Source organism: Heptranchias perlo, chromosome 12 (genome assembly GCF_035084215.1).
Source record: "Heptranchias perlo isolate sHepPer1 chromosome 12, sHepPer1.hap1, whole genome shotgun sequence".
NCBI classification, from domain to species: domain Eukaryota; kingdom Metazoa; phylum Chordata; class Chondrichthyes; order Hexanchiformes; family Hexanchidae; genus Heptranchias; species Heptranchias perlo.
This window is the reverse complement of record NC_090336.1, coordinates 44,664,879-44,678,089: the sequence shown is the minus strand read 5'-3', so window position 1 is coordinate 44,678,089 and position 13,211 is coordinate 44,664,879.

Sequence of the window (13,211 nt, the reverse complement as noted above, 5' to 3'; positions counted from 1 at the left end):
ACATCCCCCCTTTTGGAGTGTACTGTTAAAAGCAACACAAGGAGATACTTACATTACAAAAGATCCAATTTATCTATTGTCGGTTTGAGGAATGCATGTTGGTCAGAGCACCTTGAAGAGGCAAACAGTTTAACATCTCATCCAAAAGTCAGCACCCCTAATAATGTACTGAGGCATCAGCCTAGATGAGGTGCTCAAGGCCTGGATAAACTGGACCTTGTCAAGAGAAATTTTTGGCTGTATTTGCCTACGTAACAATAGTGACTATACTTCAAAAGCATTTCATTGACTGCAAAGTACTTTGGGGTATCCCGAGCACTTGAAAAGTGCTATATAAAATCCAATCTTTCATGTTGGCCACTGAATGTAATGCAGAAGAAGTGTAACATTTATAATTGCACTGTACCAAACAGTTGGTGCCTACCATTGCTCTAATACCGAAAATGAAATATTGTACTGCAATATAATCTTTAATATGATACATTGCGATATTTTATTTCAACATATTGCATTTCAACATTCATCTGTTTTGAGAACCTCAGGGAAGATCAAAGGCTTCAGGCCAGACATATTATTATTGATACTTTGCAGCCATCATGGATCATTTGCATAAATTATTTGGCAATTAACAGTTTTAATTGATTTTTTGACTACAAAAATGAGTTAATCTGCCCTTTTATGCATATTCATTAATTTCTGGTGTTACTGTCATAGAAGCGAATTGAATCATGTTGCTATGCAAAGCATATTTTAAAGTGTGGTTATGGCTGCAAATGGTATTTAACAGCATCTTCCATTGTCTTATTTTGCAGAACTTAAGATACATTTCTCAAGTATAACCAGTATATCGTATTGACATTTCACATTTGGGAACTCTATTTCAATCTTGCTGTATACCAGCCTCCCAATCCCTGTGCATTTATTGGCTATTCTGAGTCTTGTACATTATTCTTTTTTTTCTGCCTGGAGACTGTTTGACATTTAATTCACAAGACACAATAATAGCAGTAATAATGAATCACAACTATACCTCGAGTCAGTTTCCTTCACTTATATAAATACTATAGCAGAGTGCTTTATACCAGACAGATGCTGACAATGTGTAAAATCATTCTTTGAGTCCTTTATAAAGCCATGCAAATTACAAAATGTTAAAAATGTTAAACCTTTCAACTAAACTAATAGTGCCAGTTATAAAAAAGCAGTTTTTAAAACTGCAATTAAAGTTGCAGTTGGCTTGACTTCAACTCCTATGATCCATTACATGAAATTCTTCTTTTTAACCACAGAATTTTAAAGTATGTCTCAATCCTTATTAACTTGCAGATGAAATGGAAGACAATTTACTGCTGTTGTTACATAAAGACAGTGTGTGGCTGTGCAGTTTTGCTGGGGACAGAAGCTGCATACAAACTGCTCACATTATCAACAAGTAGAATGTGACTTGTTCCTCAGCTATAGAAATTTAAATGGATGAAGAAATTTGATGTTGCAAGCTGTCAGCCCACAGTACTGAGTTACCCATTTCTATTGCAAAAGAGGCCAGCATTCCTCTGAGAAATGCCCAGTTCAGATGAAACACACTATACGTGTGCTCTTACATTATAATGGCAGCATTGCTAAAAATCAATTTTGACTTGCACTTATTCTGTGGCCTAGATTATCTGATTGGACTGCTGACAGTAATTCATTTACAATGAATGGGTTATTGTTGGCATTACGATCGGAAAATCTAGGCTTATAGGGATAGGGTAAATGAAGCCTAAATGTGGAGAAAGGGCCTGTCATTGGCACGAAACAGAGTGAGTCCCCAGATTTTACATTACCTCTGCTAAACCTGTGGTAGTAATGCACCCTGATATACTTCAACTAATCGGGGTTCAAGAGTTGACCTGGCCCACATTGCTACTTTAGATAATTCAGTTTGAAAAACGACTTCTATATTCTAAGATCAATAATTGTCCATTGCCAATTGTAAATTTTAAAAATTAGCATTTTGGGTTTGGGTGAATTTGAAGAAAATGAAATTACAAATTAAACTTTCAGAATCTGGGCCAGTGCCGAGGTATCTTGTCCACCGCCAGCGCATGTAGGGAAATTACAAACAATGCAGTTGTGATTTTCCAATACACTCCAGCAGAGGGTGAAATACCTTACTACTGGCCTGAACTCAGAAAATTTACCCCTATCTGTGTAACGTTCCATTTTAAAACAGGTTTTAAATAGCTGATAGCTGAAAGACTTGTTTACTTTTTGAGGCTTTAGCCAAATTAAGCCTGATGATGTTTCACATGGACAAAAGCAATTAATGTTAATTGCATCTGAGCACAGAAAGGATCTCCTCTCAGCTCCCTGTCAAAAGTTCCATTAGATTTTGCAAATAATGCAGCATTTAGTTTCTATAAAGGTTCACCTGGCTAAATTTTGCAGGGACTAATGTTGCTATTTATCATCCGTTACAAATGTTCCAAAACACAGACATCCTGGGGTAGAAATTGGTACGTGTGCACCTGTTTTTCAAGTGTAAAATGTGTGCAAGGCATACCAATTTAGCAGTGAGACAGCCTGTGCCCGATTGATTGGTTCCACTGCAGACAGACGCATAAAACAGGCATCAGGCCCCTTGAATATGCTAATGAGGGGCCCAACACCAGTTGAAGGATCCTTTTACAAAATCAGTTATTGATGAGCGGCGCCAGCATAGGGCCTGTTCTGCTCAGGGTTCTTCAGGTGCCCCATCGGCCACCAACAAAATGTAAGCATTAATTTAACTTTTTTTCCAAGAACACATCTTTTTCTGGGGCCAGGAGGTGCAGGAGTGTTCCCCCCCCGCCCCCGCCCCCGACTACACAATCCTAACGATCGCGCCCCCCCACCCCCCTCACTTCCTCCCTCCCACCCCCACTCGTTGCCCACTCCAACCTCACTCCTGTAACCGAGGGCCGCTGCTGGTGAGGCAGGCAGCCCAAAATTAATTTTTCTTGTGGGTCGAGCTGCTTGTGGATGCGCGACAGGTGCTGGCAGCTCGCCCTGAAAATGTAGATGTGGCACAAGGCCCAATTTTGGGCAGGCTTCGGGCCTCTGTTTGGGGACAGGCTAAATTCTACCCCGGTGTTTAAAGACTGCTTTATTTTCCAAATGAAGTTTTCACCGACTTCTCGCATTTTTATTTATTGCTTGCCACATTCAGATACGATACTAATTAGTGTGATTTGTATTATTGAACTAAGGGATCATTTAATTATTAAGTACATATACAAGTAACTATCAGCACATTAACATCACATAATTAGGATAACCCCAATATAATAACATTATCAGTAGGAGGTCTTGAAAGCATAATGAGGCTCGTACCATAGTCCTTTAACACTTCCAATGCCAGTTCCTCTTTGTTAAGTGCACTGTCCAGTGAAGTACTGAGACATAATAAGAAGGTTCCAGGTTTCATCCCAGAGCTATTTTGAGTAAGGTCTCAGATAGGGCATTGGTATGGACAAGCCAGTTGACCTCAGTGCCTGTAGGCTAGGGAGGGGAAACATTAACTAAGAATCCCACTCTTATTTAAAACATTTTGCTGGAAAGCGCACATGTGTGGACATCAGGAGAAGTCAGGATCAGATTCAATGGTGATTCCCTCTCCCAAGTTCAAACATCGGTTGACATTTAAGGGTTCATTTTAACTTGGCCCGCCTGGTGGAAACAGGGCAGCAGCTGTGCTAAAATAGCTGTGGTGAACTTATTGCCCTGTGCCAAATCCACTGCCATATTTACTGTAGGGTTAACGGTGCAGAAACAATTCAAAATCCAGCTTTTAAGAAAGATAATGTAAATATACTGGGGGTTAAATTCGATAAGGCCCGATACCGGGCGTATGGGCTGCGGTACGCGATTAACGATACAGGCAGCATGTGAGATTCGTGCTGCATCCTCGTTACCATGATTCCTACATACAACCAGCGCTACTCGCGCCACTGACAAGCAGGAGGCCCGATATGGGGCGTGGCCAGCACTAGGTAAAGGCAGCCTGGACCTCTTAAAGGGGAGGTGCATTGTCAATGGAAGCAGTGTAGGATGACAGGCAGAATGATTGGAGCAGCAAGAGGGCATGCCCCAAGGTTCTCCGACAGCGCACTGGAGGCCTTAGTGGAGGCAGTGCAGGAACGGAGAGCCATCCTGAACCTGCAGGGTGGCATGAGACCCTCCAGACATCAGCTGCGAAGGCAGTGGGAGTAAGTGAACGTGGAGGTGACGAGCAGGAGTATAGCACCACGCATGTGAATCTTGACACCAGCGGAGTGCTGCAGGGCTCCACTAGAATGATCCAGGCAGTGGAAGCGCTGCTTTAGTAGGCCTACGGTGTGCTCGACGATGTTCCGTGTGGCTGCATGGCTCTCGTTGTATGCCTGCTCTGCACGTGTGCGTGCGTACCTGACTGGAGTCATGAGTCACCTCATGAGGGGATAGCCCTTATCACCCAGTAGCCAGCCTTCGACTTGCCAAGCTGGTGCAAAGATAGTTGGGACGTTGGATTGCCACATAATGAAGGTGTCATGACATCTGCCAGGATAGCGGGCATTGACCTGTATGATATGCTGCGTGTCGTCGCACACCAGCTGCACATTTATTTTTTATTCGTTCATGGGATGTGGGCGTCGCTGGCGAGGCCGGCATTTATTGCCCATCCATAATTGCTGTTGAGAAGGTGGTGGTGGTGAGCCACCTTCTTGAACCGCTGCAGTCCGTGTGGTGAAGGTTCTCCCACAGGGAGTGAGTTCTGTTCATAACGATGGCCGAGTTGAGATGTGGAGCGCGCATTGCACCATGGGGAAGACTGCAATGTGAGTAAACTCTCATGCTCGCTCGCTCTGCTTCTCTTTGTCAAGTGGGAATGTGACGAAACCTCCCAAACCTGTGACCTCAACCACCTAGAAGGACAAGGGCAGCAGGCACATGGGAACAACACCACCTGCACGTTTCCCTCCAAGTCACACACCATCCAGACTTGGAAATATATCGCCGTTCCTTCATCGTCGCTGGGTCAAAATCCCGGAACTCCCTTCCTAACAGCACTGTGGGAGAACCTTCACCACACGGACTGCAGCGGCTCAAGAAGGCGGCTCACCACCACCTTCTCAAGGGCAATTAGGGATGGGCAATAAATGCCGGCCTCGCCAGCAACGCCCATATCCCATGAACTAATATAAAAAAAAGAACCTGTTGCACAGCTCGTACAGTGCCTCTGTGACCTCCCTTATGCAGCACTGCACTGTAAACTGCGAGATGTTGCACATATTGCCAGCAGAGGCCTGAAAGGATCCAGAGTTGTAAAAGTTCCGCGCCGTGGTTACCTTGACAGCCACAGGCAATGCTGTCCTTGCCCCGCTCTGAGGCTGCAGTTGTGGCTGCAACAGTTGACAAATCTCCGTCATAACCTCTTTGGTGAACTGCAGCCTTCGGATGCACTGATCTTCGCTTGTGTTGAGGTAAGAATATTGTTCCCTGAGGCCCCTCAGAGGATATGGCCTTCTGCTCAGTGCCCTGCGCCTCCTCCTCCTCCTCGCAGCTTGATCTGCTCTGCGTGGCCTCCCTGCATGATGCCAATCGTGTTCTATGCCCAGCGGGAGCCCTAGCAGGCCACCCATGGTTGCCAGGAACTAAAGAACCATAGAACCATTGAAAAGATGCAGCACAGAAGGGGGCCATTCGGCCCATCGTGTCCACACCAGCTTGAAGAACAACCAGGTGCCCATTCTAATCCCACCTTCCAGCACCCGGTCCATAGCCCTGCAGCTTACAGCACTTTAGGTGCAGGTCCAGGTACTTTTTAAAAGAATTGAGGGTCCCTGCCTCTGCCACCAATTCGGGCAGCAAATTCCATACAACCACCACCCTCTGGGTAAAAAAGTTTTTCCTCATGTCCCCTCTAATCCTTCCGCCAATCAGCTTAAATCTATGTCCTCTAGTTCTTGAACTCTCCACTAGGGGAAACAGGTACTTCCTGTCTACTCTATCTAAGCCCCTCATAATTTTGTGCACGTCAATCAAGTCTCCCCTCAGCCTCCTCTGCTCCAAGGAAAACAACCCCAGCCTATCCAATCTCTCCTCGTAGCTGCAATTTTCAAGCCCTGGCAACATTCTTGTAAATCTTCTCTGCACTCTCTCCAGAGCAATTACGTCCTTCCTGTAATATGGTGACCAGAACTGCGCACAATATTCCAGCTGTGGCCTTCCCAGCATTTCATATAGTTCCATCATTAATCCCTGATTTTGCATTCTATACTTCGGCTAATAACGGAGAGCATTCTGTCTGCCTTCTTCACAACCTTATCTACCTGTACTGCCACCTTCAGGGACCTGTGCACATGCACTCCAAGGTCTCTCACTTCCTCTACCCCTCTCAATATATTCCCGTTTACTGCATATTCCCTTTTATTGTTTGCCATCCCTAAGTACATTACCTCACACTTCTCTGGGTTGACCTCCATTCACCACTTTTCCGCCCACTCCACCAACCCATTGATATCTTCTTGGAGTCCACAGCTATCCTCTTCACTATCAAATACACTGCCAATTTTTGTGTCTTCTGCAAATTTGTCAATCATGCCCTCTACATTCAAGTCCAAATCATTAATACATACCACAAACAGCAAGGGACCCAACACTGAGCCCTGTGGCACACCACTGGAAATGGATTTCCATTCGCAAAGACATCCATCGACTTTTACCTTTGTTTCCTGTTACTGAGCCAATTTTGGATCCAATTTGCCACATTTCCCTGTATCCCATGGGCTTTTACCTTTCTGACCAGTCTGCCATGTGGAACCTTGTCAAATGCCTTCCTAAAATCCATGTAGACAACATCCACTGCACTACCCTCATCAATCCTCCTTGTCACTTCCTCAAAGAATTCAATCTGATTTGTAAGGCATGACCTTCCCTGAACAAATCCATGCTGACTATCCCTGATTAAACCATGCCTTTCCAAGTGACAGTTTATCCTTGTTTGAACGTTGTTCAACACACTGTTGTAAATGACACAGTAATGCAGGACCTGCCAAACCACTCTCTACTTACTATAGCAACTCTATCCAAGTATAGGAAGCTTCAACAAACTCATATGATTGTACTAGCGGCCAGAAGCAGTAATTCGACCACAAACCCTCAACACCTGCATGATCCCTTTGAATAGCTCTGGTGGGGGTCCTCTGTGCCGTCTAAGACATGTTAAGCTGTTGGTGGTTAAGAAAGTTCATTGGTTGGACATTGAGTGCCGAAATGGTGTCTATCCCTTTAAATCAGTATTGATTTAATGCATATTCTCCCTACTTTACATGATGCCGGCATTCGTTATTTGCAGGTGCGCAAACACCTTTACCAAAATGGCGTCCAGGGCATGCGCACGCATTCCGGATGCCATTTTGGGGCCTTAGGAGGCTGTGTAATGCCTGAAAAACGGGAGCTACACGGCTCAATTACTAGCCCACTATTTCTTACCTGGTGGCCTCATTGTAAATGACCAATTTCTGTTAATTTAGTAAGGGAATCCAATTCATGGCATGACAATGGAGCTGTACCCAGTGACCTTTTTCTTTTTACTCTTGATGGTTGTAATGAATTTTGTCGTTTATATCATTCCTGATATGCTAATCATCTAATTTAAAGGCTTCCCCACTCCAGCTCACTCCAGCGTAAAGGATAGCAGCCCTAAAATTACACTGGGAGTTCCCACTTCCATGACCTCAGTAGGGACCTGGTGTAAGTCTGGAGGATGGTATGCCAGGTGAGATGAGGTATATCAGATGTGAGCCCCCACCATGGGAGGGGAAGTTGACTCAGGCAAACATGTCTGTGGGAAGTGACACCAACTTACGTTGCTTGAGCTCAAAATCTCAGAACTTGAAAAGGGACTGGAACGATTCCAACACATCACGGAGGAAGAGCAGTTCTGGAGCAAGAGTTTGAGAGGGTAGTCACACTGATGAGAGATAGGCAGCAGACAGTGGGAGGGGAAAAGATGAGTGACTATCCAAGGAGTATTGTAAGGAGTCGCACAACACCAGGTTATAGTCCAACAGCTTTATTTGAAATCACAAGCTTTCGGAGCTTTGCTCCTTTGTCAGGTGAAGTGAAGAGTTTGCATAAAGGCACAGCATATATAGTCAGAGAACAATGCCGGGTGATTACAGATAATCTTTCTAACTGCCCTTTATCACACCTCGGCAGAGAGATAATCACAGCAATCAAAGGAGTGAATGTGTTCAGACAGGTTAGTCAGGGAAACATTACATCCAAGAATACTGAGGTGGGATCACAAGGGGTCAAATCAGAAAGACAGAGAGAGAGGGAGAGATGGAGAGAGAGACCAGAAAGACAGAGAGACAGAGAGAGAGAGAGAATGACCAGTTGTATTAAAAACAGGTAACTTTTTTTCGCTGGAAATCGCAGCAGGTCTGGCCGCATCTGTGTATGGAGAACAAGCCAACTACGACTTGAGTCTGGATGACTCTACGTCAGGTGGGGTTACATGTAGCGTGACATGAACCCAAGATCCTGGTTGAGGCCGTCCTCATGGGTGCGGAACTTGGCTATCAATTTCTGCTCAATTGCTCAATCTGCAGAAATTGATAGCCAAGTTCCGCACCCATGAGGACGGCCTCAACCGGGATCTTGGGTTCATGTCACGCTACATGTAACCCCACCTGACGTAGAGTCATCCAGACTCAAGTCGTAGTTGGCTTGTTCTCCATACACAGATGCGGCCAGACCTGCTGCGATTTCCAGCGAAAAAAAGTTACCTGTTTTTAATACAACTGGTCATTCTCTCTCTCTCTCTGTCTCTCTGTCTTTCTGGTCTCTCTCTCTCTCTCTCTCTGTCTGTCTGTCTTTCTGGTCTCTCTCTCCATCTCTCCCTCTCTCTCTGTCTTTCTGATTTGACCCCTTGTGATCCCACCTCAGTATTCTTGGATGTAATGTTTCCCTGACTAACCTGTCTGAACACATTCACTCCTTTGATTGCTGTGATTATCTCTCTGCCGAGGTGTGATAAAGGGCAGTTAGAAAGATTATCTGTAATCACCCGGCATTGTTCTCTGACTATATATGCTGTGCCTTTATGCAAACTCTTCACTTCACCTGACGAAGGAGCAAAGCTCCGAAAGCTTGTGATTTCAAATAAAGCTGTTGGACTATAACCTGGTGTTGTGCGACTCCTTACATTTGTCCACCCCAGTCCATCACCGGCATCTCCACATCATATCCAAGGAGTGGGGAAGGGTGGGAAGGAAAGGGTAGAATGGGAGTGCCCACAGCAACTTGTACTCTCAAACAGATTTGCAGCTCTGACTTTCTGTTAGAAAAGTAAAGACTCTGGGCAGGGCCATCAAATAAATGTCAATGGCACCAACAAGCAAGAGATGACTTAAGGAAGGGAGATAGCAACACAGCTGGAAATGCAGTAATGATAGGGAATCCAGTAGTTCGAGGGGCTGATATGATCTCCTATATTCTGGACTAACAGTCCCAGATACTTTGTTGCCTTCCAGGTGCCAAGTTCAGGGACATAACACATAGACTGGAAAAGATTTAGCAAGCAGAGGGAGAGCAACCAGTTATCGTGGTCCATCTGGAAGACAGTGATGTAGGTAAAGAAAGGCCTGAAGTCTGCATGATGAATTTAAGGATTCGAAAACAAGTTACAAGCAGGTGGTAATCTCAGGATTGCTTATCCAGTCATGCACTAGAATAGGGAAGGACAGGAAGATCAGGGAAATCAATGCATGGATATAGGGGTGGTGTCAGGAAGAGGGATTCCACTTTTTTGGGCATTGGAAAATAGGAACAGGAGTAGGTCATTCAGCCCCTCGAGCCTGTTCCGCAGGCACCAGTTCTGGGATAGATGGGAGCTATTCTGTAAAGATGGACTACATCTGATCAGGGAGGGTGCAAATGTACTGGCAAAATGTTAAATTGGGAATTGATAAGGTATTTAAACTAGGAAGGGGAGGCTGGGAAAATAAAACCAAGTAGCATCAGCTAACGGTATAGGGAGAAGCAGATGTGGATAATATTCATGCAGAAAACAATTTAGCAAGATGAATATGGAGTAGAGGAATAAAATCAAATTGACTGGTTATAATCGGAGAAAGGACTGAAGTGAAAGTACGGGGGTGGGTGCGGGGAGGGGGGGGGGGTTGCTGCCTGGACTAAGAAATAATGAGAAAAGGAGTAGTGTCAAAAAAAAGTTACAATGCACGTGTGGCAGTGTGCAGAGTGTGGGAAATAAACTGGAGGAACTGGAAGTAATTATTTCACAGGAACATCTATACTTAACAGCATTAACAGATACCTGGCTGAAAACTAGACAAGAGTGGAAACTAAACATATTGACCCAGATTTTGCTGCACAAGGGCATCTAACAGCATCTGCCATTAGTTGCACTTGCCCTTGCTCGTTTAGGTTTTTAAATTTTTTGTGTGGCGAGTTGCTGAAAGTGCGAGCTGATAATGTTGCAGTGAGGGAAACAGGACATCTGGGACCTGAGTGAACAGGGCAAGCAACTGTGCATCTCCCTAATCAATCAGATTGAAGGATTGAGAAATTAACAGCGTAAGGACTGAGAAGGAAGTATAAGTTAGAATAGTGAATTCAATGTCAAATCAAGTACAGAAAGAGAAATTAAGAGGGAAAGAAAGATTGTATTAAGAGAGAGAGAGAAAAAAGAGACTGAAAGGACACGGTAAAAGTGTTTTTTCAAAATTTTAAGTTTGACATTTTCCAGTCTCCAACAATTAATACCTGAAGGAATGAGGCTCCCAACGTAATAGTTAATTTTCAGTGTCGGGGGGTTGATTCAAAGTAATTAACACTTGAATTAACGAAACCATTGTCTTCGGTCTCTGCCACAAACTCCATTCCCTAGCCATCGACTCCATCCCTCTCCCTGGCCGCTCTCTGAGGCTGAACCAGACCGTTCACAACCTTGACATCCTATTCGACCTTGAGCTGAGCTTCTGACCCCATACCTTCTCCATCACCATTTCCATCTCCACCTCTGAAAGATCACCTGTCTCCGCCCCGCCTCAGCTCATCTGTTGCTAAAACTCCCATCCATGCCTTTGTTACCTCTAGACTTGGCAATTCCAATGCTCTCCTGGCCTCCCAACTTACACCCTCCGTAAACTTGAGCTCATCCAAAATTCTGCTGCTCGTATCCTAACTCTCACTAAGTCCTGTTCACCCATCACCCCTGTGCTCGCTGACCTACATTGGCTCCCGGTCCAGCAACGCCTCGATTTTAAAATTCTCATTCTTGTTTTCAAATCCCTCAATGGCCTTGCCCCTCCCTATCACTATAATCTCCTCCAGTTCTACAACCCCCTGAGATCTCTGCACCCCTCAAATTCTAGCCTCTTGCTCTTCCTCGATTTTCATCGCTCCACTGTTGGCGGCCGTGCCTTCAGCTACCTAAGCCCTAAGCTCTGGAATTCCCTCCCTAAACCTCTCAGCCTCTCTACTTCTCTCTCCTCCTTTAAGATGCTCCTTAAAACCTACTTCTGTCCTACTATCGCTTCATGAGGCTCGATGTCAAATTTTGATTTGATAACGCTCCTGTGAAGCGCCTTGGGATGTTTTACTACATTAAAGGCACCATATAAATACAAGTTGTTGCTGTTGCTCATTTTAAAATAGCAGCTTAAATGCAATTTCTCCTGTATTCCTGTGTTACAAACAATTCTTGATCACTAAAAGATATGAGAAAAATGTTCCTCGGGGATATTCACCCGACAACATTGACAAATAACTGGAAGAATGCATCTGATGTAAACGGCTTACGATCATATAATTAAATCTCTGATTAGAATAAATTTCCAATTATGTTTTAGTGATAGGTACAAATGTATTGAAAGATTGAAAGGATAGAGTTAGTGGAGTATTACGTCATAGCAACTTGAGATGCTTTGTTGTATTAAACTGGCTGTACCATTGATTTTTTTTAACGGAGATTTGTGTTTGCCTTACATCAGGTTTTTATTTCTTACCAATATTAATCCTAGAATGAGGACATTTGTAATGCCTGCCTTGACCTATTTCATGTTACCCATGCAACCTGAATGATACAATCAATTCAACTGGCAAATTCAGATGCCAATGTCAGGGCAGGTAAGTTGAAAGTGACACTATGTGAATGGATTTTAAATGTAAAGAAGTCAATCAAAGTACATATAAACACAAGGGGCTCGATTTTAAAAGGGTGGCGGGATGGCAATGGGGAGGGGTCAATTGGTTCACGGCAAAGCTGAATAATATAGACTTACCGTTCCCTACGCGATCGTGACTTAATTGGTGCCCCTTAACCTTGTTTCCGGGTTTGACGTTTGAAAGCTGCACAGTGGGCGGACTGCACACCCGCATGACAGCCTGTCAGCTGGAGCGTCCAGATTTAAAGGGTCATTAATTCCAATGGATTTTGTTGGAGCAAAGAACAAGAAGACCCAATGGAGCAGCACAGGGGCAAGGCTGCTCCAAGATTCAACAATGCCTCACTTCAGCAGCTAATGGCCAGGGTGAGGAGGAGGAGGGAACTATTTTACCCGTCAACAGGAGGAAGCGCCCTGCCTCTGCCACCGAGAAGGCCTGGTTCAACATGGCAGAGGAGGTCACCACCAGCAGCAACATATCCCGCACCTGGATCCAGTGCAGGAAGCGTTTCAATGACCTAACTAGGTCAGCAGAAGTGAGTACACTTACTGATTCTCCTGCATTCTGTGGTGCACTTCACCCCTGCCGCCCCAACTCATTCTGCACTGCCGAGACTACTCCATCACATCACTCCTCACACCCACTTAAGGCTCATCCTCAACTTACCTTCACTTCCTGAGCACTTCCTCACCTCCCCATTTGTGACCCCACCACTACCACTCGCCCCAATCCTGATCCAATGTGATGTCTCTGTCTCATTCTCACCCTCTGATGCACTTCTTTCACGGTCGGCCTCACCCAAAGCAATGCATTCATCAACTGACCACTTCACCATCACTCACTCACACGTCTGTACTTTCTCCCCTTCTAGGAGAAGAAAGCGCAAAATGCACATGAGAGGGCAAGGACTGGAGGCCACAACAAATAGTGATTCTCACAGACACGGAGGAGGAAGCCCTGCAGATCAGCAGCACCCTCGAATGCCTGTCCGTCGGGGACGCCGAGACTGGCAC